General features: G+C 35.8%; 1 pseudogene across 1 annotated transcript; it reads left to right on the top strand.

The window, feature by feature from the left end:
• Nucleotides 1-2,495: 2,495 nt before the first annotated feature.
• On the top strand, nt 2,496-12,707 carry LOC114279658 (putative amidase At4g34880; annotated as a pseudogene). The gene is made up of 6 exons (XR_014329144.1): nt 2,496-3,110; nt 3,380-3,605; nt 3,714-3,927; nt 4,027-4,134; nt 11,688-11,840; nt 12,154-12,707. The product of XR_014329144.1 is annotated as a putative amidase At4g34880 (transcript).
• The last annotated feature ends 505 nt before the right edge of the window (nt 12,708-13,212 follow it).

Raw genomic sequence — 13,212 nt, 5'->3', positions numbered from 1 at the left:
GAAAATCCTTTTCGCTTGGGAAATGGATTACAACCAATTTTCCAATTTTCTTTCAGAATTTTATCACAACATTTTTGACCGTATTGTGAATTGGAAATTTGATTATTTCTTTATTTTTTTGCCTTTATTTCTAGATACCGATCTGCTATCAGTCTTAGAACGTAATTAATGCAAAAACCAAGATTATCATATTCTTCCTTCTCCATTTTTTTGAGAAAATCAGGATATATTTTAATACATAACTCATCCCATGGATTAGGGAGTTTATGAAAAACTTGATCTAACTGGGGTTGATTTGTTGGTGGATCAATAAGATAATAGTATTTTTTTAAAGTTTGAACATAGTCTTCAAAAAGAAAAATATTACATAATTCTGATTTAGTCAAAATATAATTTGCATCTACTTGCAAATTAGTATCTCCTGCAAAACCACATAAATTTTCTTTTTTGATTTTTGCAAACTCAGCTAAAATTGTGTTAAGTGTGAGAAAATTTGCCAACAAAGCCATTTTTTGACTTTTTCTAATTTTAGATTTTTCCCACTGTCTTAACCATTACAACACATCTCCCTGGAGAGTTGCTGCAATATAATTAAGGAATTTTTTCTTTGACCAACTATTTTTATAATTAGTAATAATGATAGATAAGGATTGTGTCCAATTATCAATTGATTGTGGCTGATTCTTAAATGGAACATGAGACAAGTCTAAATAAGTACAATTTTGAGCTATTGGATACTTATGATTATTATCTTTTTTAGATATTACTGGCTCAGGTGTAGGATTGGAGGTACTTTCAGTGTTATTATCATTTTTAACTTCATTTGTTTGAATAAATTCAAAATTTTCTTCATCTCTCCATGTGCCAAATAATTCGGGATCAATTGGCTCTTTTGCCTTTTTTTCCCCTTTATTTATTTCTGGTGAAATATCTTAATCTAATGTTTCTTCAGATGAGGACGATTGGCTGTCATCATCATTAATTGACATATTAATATCACAATTAAAGTGCAGTAAAAGGGTTTCATGTTCTAGATAAGTTTCTCTTATCTAGTTTAGTAGTCTATTTCTTTCATCAATACCTAAATTTGGGTATTTATATAATTTTCTCAAATAATCCAATATTTCAACAATATTTTCATATTCAGTCCTATTATAGGTATTTGTTTGAAGTACCATAATATCTTCTGTACCATAAAATAGCTTAGAAATGGAGTTATCTCCTGGACTATTCATTCCATCATTGTTTATGAAGGATATAGTTTCTACTTTTGTCACCAAATTGTTTATTTGGTTTTTTGCTTCTTCGTTTAAGTCAATATTTATTATAAAACCCAAATTGTCTATTTTAGATTCTATAGACTCAACTTTGGTTTTTAGATAATTTTGATTTATTTTTTGATTTTTATCTAATTTAGAAAACCAAGAACACATAATATCAGTAATATTATTTAAACTAGAACACATGCTATTTATATCTGCAGACTCTTTAATAATATGCAAACTATGATCATATTTATTATTAACATTATTTTTTGTATTTCCAAAGTATATTATACCTTCAGGGTTAATTGCCATTATAGATTGTTGTTGGTACCTAAGACCCTCTTAGTGTATTTATCTAGTGCCTAAAACTTCTTTTTATGATCTTAAAGACTTAATTATGGCCAATAGTCAAAAAATCTTAATGAGTATATAGGCTTTGACATACACTAAGCATATAGGTTTTACAACAACTATAAATGAAACAAATAATTATAAAGATATAAAATACAAAGGATACACAATTTAAAGACTAAACTTGACGAAGAAATATATATATATATATATATATATGTTTTTATAACATAAAGCACACCATACACATTTATATATATATCAAAAATTTAGATGTAGAGGGAAATACTTACATAGCTTAATCTTACTTTCAAAAGCTCTTCACCAAACTCTGATACCAATTACAACAAAACAAAAGGAAATGAGCTTTTTACTATTTTTATTATGGAATTATGATGGAGTTATGGTGTTAAAAGAAGTTAGACGTTAGAGGTGAAGTAAGCAACCAAAGATGGAGAGAATTTACATGCTGTATTATGTTGGCGTAAAAGCTAATTTATAGAATACAAGATGGATACAAACAAAACCAAAAATTTAATGCATATCTAACTTGGCTAGACTTACGGCCAAAATTTGCACAAAATTCAAACTACTTAGTCAAGCCTAGTCATAGGCTTTACAAAATGTCTACCTAAAAATAAATACAAAACCAAAAATTTAATGCATACCTAACTTGGCTAGACTTACGGCCAAAATTTGCACAAAATTCAAACTACCTAATCAAGCCTAGTCATAGACTTTACAAAATGTCTACCTAAAAATAAATACAAAGAGACAAAAAAAGGCTAAAGAAAAAACTACAATTATAAATTTATATTATGTTAAAAAAGTTATATATTGCAGCTTGCAATGTTGTTGATGGTCAAACTATGCTCTACTCTTATCCAACTTTCATTTTAAAGTAAAACATCTGGGCAAGTTTCATTCATTACCCCAAATCCAATACAATCATGAGTTCATCCGCTTCCATGCTTAATCTTCAAATCTCATTATTGCTTTTGATTTCTTTTGCCTTATCATTATCTGTTTCACAATCCTCCACATATCATGTATTCTCAATCAAAGAAGCCTCTGTGGTTGACCTCCAAAATGCTTTCAAGCAAAACCAACTAACCTCAAGGAAACTTGTTGAGTTCTATATTGGCGAAATTCGAAGACTCAACCTGGTCCTCAGAGGAGTCATAGAGGTGAATCCAGATGCATTGTACCAAGCAGATTTGGCTGATCAACAACGAAAATCTAAGGTGCCTGGTTTACTTTATGGGCTACATGGAATTCCTATTCTGCTCAAGAATAACATTGCAATTGAGGATAAGCTTAACACTACTGCTGGATCGTTTGCGTTGCTAAAATCCATTGTGCCTCGGGATGCAGGCGTGGTGATGAAGTTGAGGAAAGCCAGGGCTATTATATTAGGGAAGGCTAGTTTGAGTGAATGGGCAAATTTTTGCTCACTTGCTGCGCCTAATGGTTGGAGTGCCATAGGTGGGCAAGGTAAGGTGAGTCAATATTGTACAGCACTGGATCCCTCTCTACCTTGATGACAAACCTGCTAATTAAGAAGAATCAAATTGGACTTGGTTTCGAAAATTAAAGAAGTGCAAAAACAGATAAAAGCGGGTTTTCTTATGTTGTTGAAATATCCCCAATGGGTTGTTAAAAAAAAAATGGATTTCCAAATTCTACTCAATAGTCTCAAAACTTAAAACAATTAAGCTTGCGCAACAAATATTTTCAAACTAATATATTGTGTCTACATTGAGTACATAACCCTTATGTTCTGTCAGTAGATCCTTATGGTTCGAGTAGTGGATCAGCGATATCAGTAGCAGTAAATATGGTAGCGGTCTCTTTGGGAACCGAGACTGATGGATCAATTCTTTGCCCAACAAGTTTTAATGGAGTAGTTGGCATCAAGCCAACCGTTGGTCTCACTAGCCGAGCTGGTGTCATCCAAGTCTCTCCAAGACAAGACACCATAGGTTGGGTGTACAATTCACATTCTCCTCTTAAGCAAATAATTATTTTATTGCTTTCAAACAACATATGCTTCTCAATTTCAATCTAAAAGTTCATGGACTATACTAGATGGAATAGGCCGATCTGTAGGACAGTAACGGATGCAGTTTACGTTCTTAATGTCACCATAGGCTTTGACTACTGTGATGCTCAAGCAACAAAAGAAGCATCAAAATACATTCCACGCGGTGGATATATGCAATTTCTCAAAGTTGATGGGCTTAAAGGAAAGAGATTGGGGATTGTAAGAAACCCCTTCTTCAATTTCGCCAATGGTTCTGACCTCTCCCAAGTTTTTGAATCACATTTCCAAACTGTAAGAAAACACTCTTTCCAAGTACCAATCTCAATGAACTAGATCATATACTTTTTATTTCAAAATTGATTTTAGTACTATAATTATAACATGGTTACGAAATTTGTTAGGCAAAGAGGTGCAGTTGTGGTGGATCATTTGGAAATAGCCAACATTGATGAAATCTTGAACCCAACCTCAATTGTTGGGGTATATCCCCTTATTGGAGTTTGAGACCCAATTGCTTTTTGAAAAAGAATTTTAATTTGGTTTGGTTTGGGTACAATATATTTTAATATATTATATCTAATTTTTAGAGACCCAATTCAATTTGGATACAACTAGAGTTTGATAAAACAAAGTCAAGACTCAACCGTATATATATATATATATGTGTGTGTGTGTGTGTGTGTGTGTGTGGCTTTGTTTTCGGGTAATCCAAAGAAGGCAGCATAGTGCTTGGTGCAAATTGATTCAATTGGTGAGAAGTTTTGCTGGGAATTTGACTTGGTCAAATTCAAGATTAGTGCCTTGGTTGCTGCTCTGTCTTGAAACTTTTGGTTCGGTGTTCAGTGTTGATTTGGGTTATTATTTTGGGTTTTCTACAACTCTAGTTTTGAAGACTTTTGTTCATCTATTTGGTGAGGTCTTTCCTCTTGTTTATTTGTGATTATTTGGAATTCACCTAAGGGTGATTTTGTGAGACCATTCGTGTCTCGTTTGTAATCGTTTGGAAACTTATTTGGTTGATAGTGGAATCGAATTTCGATCCCGTGGACGTATCTCACATTGAGGGAACCACGTAAAAATTCTTGTGTTGCTTTTGATTTAATTTTTTCGCATTAGTTTTTATTCCCATTGATTGATTTACTTGTGGGAAATCTTATATTTTCTCTAACAACTAGTATCAGAGCTTACAGTATATTTGGATATATTTATTTGTGTAAATCAATGGAGGGGAATGTGGGTCGCATGTCTAGTTTCAATAGAAGCAATTGGGTAACTTGGAAAACTAAAATGGAGGACCTATTATTTTGTAAAGATTGTATGGACCTATTGAGGGTGACAGTGACAAATCCAAGGGTATGAAAGATGATGAATAAAATAGGCTTAATCAAAAATCCGTTGGTGTTATCCGTCAATGGATTGATGACAGTGTGTTTCATCATGTTGTTACTGAAACTTCGGCACATGATTTATGGAAAAAATTAGAGAGTCTTTATGATAGAAAATCAGCCACAAATAAAGTATTTATGTTTCGTAAGTTGGTTAATTTAAAATATAAAGATGACAGCCCCATTCCAGAACATTTGAATGAAATAAAGAGTATTATTAACCAACTTGCTTCTATGAAAATTATTTTTGATGATGAGTTGCTGGCTTTAATGTTACTCAGTTCTTTGCCCGAAAGTTGGGAGACTTTGGTTGTGACGGTTAGTAATTCGGCACCTGATGGAGTTGTCACAATGGGCTAAGTCACTAGTAGCTTGTTGAATGAAGAAACTAGAAGAAAATCAGCGGGTTCCTCTCATTCGGAAGCATTTGTTGTGAGAGGCCAAAGTAAAACAAGGGGGAGGAGTAAGACTCCTCATGGTCGTGATCCAAGCCGTGACAAATCAAAAGATGATTCTTTTTCAAAGAAAGACATTGAGTGCTATTATTGCCATGAGAAAGGGCACATGAAGCGGGAATGCCGAAAGCTCAAGAATAAGGAGAAAAGGCGTTACAAAAGTGTGGATAAGAAGCAAGAAGACACAACAACAGTTACTACCGATGATCTCATGGTCGTTTGTGAAGATGATTGTATCAATTTTGTGGGCCAAGAGTGCAATTGGGTGATTGATTCTGGTGCTTCTTTTCATGTGACGTCACGAGTTGATTTCTTCACTACCTACACCAAAGGAGATTATGGTTCTGTTCGAATGGGTAATGAAGGTTTGTCCAAGATTATTGGCATAGGTGATGTTTGCTTGGAAATAAATTTGGGCTGCAAGTTGTTGCTTAAAGATGTGAGGCATGTTCCTGACATTCGCCTCAATTTGATCTCTACCGGGAAACTAGATGATGAAGGCTTCAACAACAAATTTGGTGATTGAATATGGAAGCTCACAAAGGGTTCTTTGGTAGTGGCTAAGTGTAAGAAGACGCATACACTTTATTCCATGCCAGGAAAAATTTGTAAAGGTGTTGTCAATGCACTTGAAGATGATACTTCTACCTGGTTTGAAAGGTACACATCTCAAAACTTGTGTTCATTGTTTGGCGGGTAAACAACATAGAGTTTCTTTTCATAAAAATGTTGCTTCTAGAAAAGAAAATGTTTTAGAGTTGATTCATTCAGATGTTTGTGGTCCTTTGAAAGTTAGAATACATAGTGGTGCACTTTATTTTGTTACTTTCATTGATGATTATTCAAGGAAAATTTGGGCTTTTATACTAAAAACTAAAGATCAAGTTCTAGAAGTATTTAAGTAGTTTCAGGCCATGGTTGAAAGAGAAACAGGGCAGAAATTGAAGTGTATCCGATCGGACAATGGTGGTGAATATATTGGGCCATTTGATGAGTATTGTCGCAGTCAAAGTATTCGGCACCAAAAGACAGTTAAGAAGACTCCTCAACAAAATGGCGTTGCCGAGAGGATGAACCGCACCATTGTGGAAACAACAAGGTGTTTGCTTTCACAAGCTAAATCGCCAAGATCCTTTTGGAGTGAGGTAATGAGGACAGCGGTTGACGTGATCAATTTATCTCCTTCATATCCTTTGAATGGTGATGTTCCTGAAAGAGTTTGGACCGACAAAGATGTGTCTTATGAGCACTTGAGAGTGTTTGGTTGCCGAGCTTTTGTTCACATTTCAAAAGATGAGAGGTCCAACCTTGATAGTAAGTCAAGACAATGTATTTTTCTTGGCTATGGGGGTGATGAATTCAGGTATAGATTGTGGGATCCAGTTGACAAGAAAGTCATTCGAAGTCGTGATGTTGTGTTTCTTGAAGACCAAACAATTGAAGACTTTGGCAAAGGTGATTAACCGGAGCTAAAAACTAGTGATCTCATTGACGTGGATCTATCTTCTTCATCTTCAGTTGATGATGAAAATGGGGGAGATGTGCAGCCACCTATTGAAGATGTGGAGGATGATGCTAATCCTAATGAAGTTTAGCCTGAAATTGAGGAAGAGCATCTAACTCAAGAACCGCTACCACAACTTGAGTTGAGAAAATCTACAAGGGACCGACAACCTTCAAGAAAGTATCCTCCTAATGAATTTGTGTTGATTTTTGATCAAGGGGAGCCTGAGAGCTACCAAGAAGCAATTGAGCATGCAAAGAAAGATGATTGGAAGAAGGCCATGGAAAAGGAGATGAATTCCTTACTTGAAAATCACACCTATGATTTAGTGAAGTTGCCTAAGGGAAGGAAAAATTTGAAAAATAAGTGGGTCTTCAAATTGAAGAATGATAGCAAGAATCTGAGGTACAAGGCACGTCTTGTTGTGAAAGGCTTTGGGCAAAAGAAAGGTATTGACTTTGATGAGATTTTCTCGCCGGTTGTGAAGATGTCTTTTATTCGGGCTGTACTTGGCATGGTTGCAAGTATGAACCTTATAGTTGAGCAACTTGATGTGAAGACTGCATTTCTTCATGGTCATCTTGAAGAAGAAATTTACATGGAGCAATGTAACAACCCCCATACTGTTTACTGATTAATGACCGATAATCACCGATTACTGTTAAACGGAACTGATAATGACTGATAACTGACTGATAATTGAACTGATTAAAAGTACTGAACTGACTGACTGAAATTGGAAACCGAATTGATTGAGTATATGTTAGTTAAATTGCATTCTATCTGTTTGACTGTATGATTATCTGTTCATACTTATATGTTTAAACTGCTAATTGAAGGCCTTATCGGCGGCCGAATCCAAAATTGATTGATGTTTAATGATCAACATAATTTATGTAATTTTATGGTATAATTATCTGAAAACTGATTAGGCATGATTAAATTAGATTAAATAAGCTAATTAAAGAGTTTGGTTTATTTACCATATTGCCACCCTTAGTGGCACACTACCTAGTGATGCTAGAGCCTTGCATCCTTGACTCAAAACATTTCATTCAGCCATTTCTCCTGAGCTTAGCCGACCATGAGAGAGAGAGTTGAGTTGTTCTTGAGAGATTTGCTTGATCTTGCTTGGAATTGAAGTGTTGATTGCATATTTGAGCTCCCTTCTTGAACTACAAGACTAAAGGTAGCTCCATTGTCTTCTTGTTCATGTTTTGAGTTGATTGTTGCATGGTCCATGTTAGATTGTGGAGCTAAGTCATGATTTGGGTCATTAATGGTGAATTGAAGCTCATTTCATGCATGCATGTTTGAAGTAATGAGTTTTGAGTTGAATTCACGGTATAATGGTGCATGCATGTTCATAATTTTGTCATACTCCATGAGTTCATCTTGTTTTGAAGGTTTGAGCCCTTTTGAAACAGCATTAAAGCTTTGAAAATGATTTGAGATCATGCATGTTGCATGTTCATATTGTTCTTGAAATTGGTTTGAAATTGGGTTTGAATAAAACACCCTTGGGCTTTGATTTCTCAAATTGAGTTTTGAATCATGTTTAGCTATGAGTTTACATGTGTTTTCTGGAAATTTAGCCCAAGAGGTCGAGTTTTGATGCTTTTGAACTTGGTTTTGAGCTTGGAGGTGCAATCTGGGTTTTCCAGATTTCGCACTTCCGCTCGAGCGGGGGAAATGCCGCTCGAGCGTGGAATCCGAGCATCCAGCATCTCTCTGCACTGTTTTACAGTCCGCTCGAGCGGAGGGTTGGGCGCTCGAGCGGAGTCTTGTCTCAAGCTCGAGCGGGCGTCGAGCGGAGATTTCACCCATCCAGTACTTTTACAGTACGCTCGAGCGGGTAATTTTACGCTCGAGCGTGTACCTTTGTTGCATGACCGCTCGAGCGGGGAAACTTGCGCTCGAGCGGGACTCTGTTTTTCTGAAAATGCTTTTAATGTACATCTTTGCATCCTCATCCCATTCTAGGCATTCTTAGGCCTAGTTTAAGGCATCTTGTTGAGGATATAGATGTAGAACACACCGAGGCAGTAGGAATTAAGTTATTACCGTTCCCAATTGGGTAGCTTAGTGTGTGTTCAATCTGTTAACTGTGTAGGGTTGGCGACTGGGGAGACACGCTCTAGCATACTGTAGCCCAACCTCTGTGAGTAACAATTGTGTAAAGATATGTTCAACTGATATCTTTTGAATACTGAACTGAACTGTTTACTGAACTGGTATTACTGAATGAATGTATGTCCTTTATTTCTGAACTGTACTGTGGCATCCTTAGTACCTACTGTTACTGTTACTGTTACAGAGATCTCTGTCGGTTCCCACGTGGAACCACTACTGTTTACTAACTGATGGCCATCATTACTGTTCGGTCTTTTAAGACCTACTGTTACTGTTATGCTAATGGATGTACCACATATGACTGTTTACTGTACTGAACAACTGAAATACTGATTGAATTGAACTGTTTTCATTACTGTAAGGACATTCATTCTAAACCCCTTTACGCATTATGTTATTCACTGGGCTTTAGCTCACTGTTTATATATATATATGTAGGTGCTCAGCCACCAGATCGGAGCTAGGAGCGTGGGTTAGACTCCAGTTTTGTCAAGCCAGCCTTTGTGCCTCACTGCGAGGTTCCGAGCCTATCTGTTAAGGCTTAGGGGTCTTTTACAATTCCCCCTTCTGTACTGTTTTACTGTTCTGTATAGACTGAGTGTCACTGTACTGTTATATAGGGTCGAGTCCCTAGTCTGAATGATTGTAAATATTGTGTATAAATGTATGAAAAGTCCTTTTGCATACAGACTGTCACAGCTCAATGGACACTATTTATTTACTGTATTGGCTTCCGCCAGACCCTGTACTCTGTTTTACTGTATTACTGTTCTGCAGGCCTTCGGTAATCTCGGATTACTGGCCGGTTACGGTGCTAAACCCATAGGGCCGGGTTTGGGTCGTGACAAGCAACTAGAAGGTTTTGTGGAAAAAGGGAAAGAGAAATTTGTTTGCAAATTGAAGAAAAGTTTGTATGGCCTCAAGCAAGCCCCACGGCAATGATTCTACCATGATTAACAAGTTGAAGTTAGAGTTGAGTAAATCTTTTGCTACGAAAGATTTGGGACCGGCAAAGCAACTTGGTATGAAAATTGTTCGTGATCGCAAAGAGGGGCTGGTTTAGTTGTCTCAAGAAAGCTACATTGAGAAAGTTCTTGAGAGGTTCAACATGGATAAAGCAAAGTCGGTTGATTGTCCACTTGCGGGTCACTTCAAACTTAGTTTGAATCAATGTCCTATAAGTGAGAAAGACAAGGAAGAGATGTTGAAAGTTCCTTATGCTTCAGCAGTTGGTTCTTTGATGTACGCCATGGTTTGTACAAGGCCGGATATTGCTCACGCCATTGGTGTGGTGAGTCGTTTTCTCTCTAATCCGGGTAAAAAACATTGGGCAGTGGTAAAATGGATTCTGAGATATCTTCGAGGGACTTTGAAGGTGTGTTTGTGTTTTGGGGATGGTAAGTCGATGCTTGATGGGTTCACAGATTCTGACATGACCGGTGATGTTGATTCTAGGAAATCTACTTCGGGGTATTTGATGACTTTTGCAAGGGGAGTTGTGGCATGGCAATCTAAATTACAAAAATGTGTTGCTCTCTCAACTATCGAAACTGAATTTATTGCCATTACGGAAGCTTGCAAAAAAGAGTTATGGTTGAAGAAATTTTTGCAAGAGTTGGGTTTGAAGCAAGAAAAGTATATGCTTTATTGTGATAGTCAAAGTGCTATTCATTTGAGTAAAAATTCTACTTTTCATTCGAGATCAAAACACATTGATGTGAGATACCATTGGATTCGTGATGTGTTAGATTCGAAATTGTTGCAACTCGAAAAGGTTCACACGGATGATAATATTTCAAATATGTTGATAAAAGACTTTGTCGAGAGACAAACTATTGAAGTGTCGAACTTTGGTGGGTATGGTTGATGTCTCCACCTAAGTTGATAAGGGGAGAATTGTTGGAGTATATCTCCTTATAGGAGTTTGAGACCCAATTGGTTTTGGAAAAAGATTTTAATTTGGTTTGGTTTGGGTATAATATATTTTAATATATTATATCTAATTTTTAGAGACCTAATTCAATTTGAACACAACTAGAGTTTGATAAAACAAACTCAAGACTCAACCATATATATATATATATGTGTGTGTGGCTTTGTTTTTGGGTAATCCGAAGAAGGCAGCATAGTGCTTGGTGCAAATTGATTCAATTGGTGAGAAGTTTTGCTAGGAATTTGACTTGGTCAAATTCAAGATTGGTGCCTTGGTTGCTGCTCTGTTTTGAAACTTTTGGTTCGGTGTTCAGTGTTGATTTGGGTTATTATTTTGGATTTTCTACAACTCTAGTTTTGAAGACTTTTGTTTATCTATTTGGTGAGGACTTTCCTCTTTTTTATTTGTGATTATTTGAAATTAACCTAAGGGTGATTTTGTGAGACCATTCGTGTCTCGTTTGTAATCGTTTGGAAACTTATTTAGTTGATAGTGGAATTAGATTTCGATCCCGTGGACGTACCTCACATTGAGAGAACCACGTAAAAATTCTTGTGTTGCTTTTGATTTAATTTTTTCGCATTAGTTTTTATTCCCATTGATTGATTTACTTGTAGAAAATCTTATATTTTCCCTAACAAAGTGGTGAAGCCATAACATTAGTAGCCGAGTTCAAACTATCATTGAATGCTTACCTGAAAGATTTAGTGTCCTTGCCCGTGCGATCATTGACAGACGTAATTGCTTTCAACCAGAAAAATTCTGGTTTGGTAAGTATGTCGTCATGGTTTATATTATGCTATGCATTTATTCATACTAAATTGAGAAATTTCTCATATGCTAATGGTAACCAATTTACTTGGCTTGTTTCCATATGATTTTGCAATTGTCAACAGATATGACCTGTTTCATTATGCTAAGTGGTTATTCTATTTTGGGTAATGAAGAACTTGTTATTCTTAACTCTTGAGCTCAAGAATTCTTAAGCGATACAATAAAAGCTTTTTCTATTATTTTATTAACTGATTTATGTATTGGATTCTATTCGGCCCGTGGGTGGGTACTAATGATTTGGTTAGACAGGAAATGATCAAAGAATTTGGACAAGAAATCTTTCTGGTAGTTGACGCCACAAATGGGATCGAAGATACTGAGAAGAATGCTTTGCTAAATTTAACGAAACTAACACGATATGGATTTGAAAAGACAATGATAGAGAATAAGCTCGATGCATTGGTGACTCCTCGTGCAGATGTTGCGCCTGTTCTAGTGATAAGAGGATACCCTGGAATCAGTGTCCTTGCCGGATTTGATAACAATGGGGTGCCTTTTGGCATCGCTTTTGGAGGATTTAAGGGTTCAGAGCCGAAACTGATTGAGATTGCGTATGGATTTGAGCAGGCTACTAAGATTAGGAAGCCTCCATCATTCAAGCCTTGAAAATTTGATGAAGATGAAAAAGTCTTCATGAATGATCCCTTACAATTTCAATTGTTACCAATGTTGCAGAATACATTATCAAGTAATTCTAACTTGGCATGAAAAAAATAAAAAAATAAAAATGAGAAGCTAAGATATGTATGTACTCTGAAATAATACAATGAGAAGCAATAAAATGAATATATCGCTTGATTTTAGTTTTTCTTCTTCTTTCTTTCCTCCTTCTGCTCCTCCTCCTTCCTCTTCTTGTTATTTTATTTTATTTTATTTTTAATGTTCAAAGTTCAAAGTTCATATGGCTGACTTGAATATACGTCACTGAGGTTATGTCATCAACACAATAGAATAGCCTCCAAATAATACAATTTCAGTGGCTATGCTTTGAGGACAACTCTTTTTCTTGATTCCATTCTCACCAATTACTAAAAAACATGTGGTGTCCACCATTCCACTCCTCTTCACTGGGAAAATGTGTGCAACACGTGATCATCTATTTTTAAAATTTCTCTCTTTTTTTTAATGTTTTTTAATTGTGAGTTTGTTTCTTGAAATTCTCATATTTTAAAATTTTATCACATCATATGATTAAAAGTAACACAATAAAATGGGAGACATATAATCTCTATTCAATGGGTCCTATCTGTTAGGATCAAAGACACCCAGAGAATTATCTCACACACACAGAGAACACAATATTTACGT

The sequence above is a fragment of the Camellia sinensis genome, chromosome 5, assembly GCF_055761805.1.
Source record: "Camellia sinensis isolate YWXY chromosome 5, ASM5576180v1, whole genome shotgun sequence".
NCBI classification, from domain to species: domain Eukaryota; kingdom Viridiplantae; phylum Streptophyta; class Magnoliopsida; order Ericales; family Theaceae; genus Camellia; species Camellia sinensis.
This window is presented reverse-complemented; position numbering and strand designations above follow the sequence as displayed.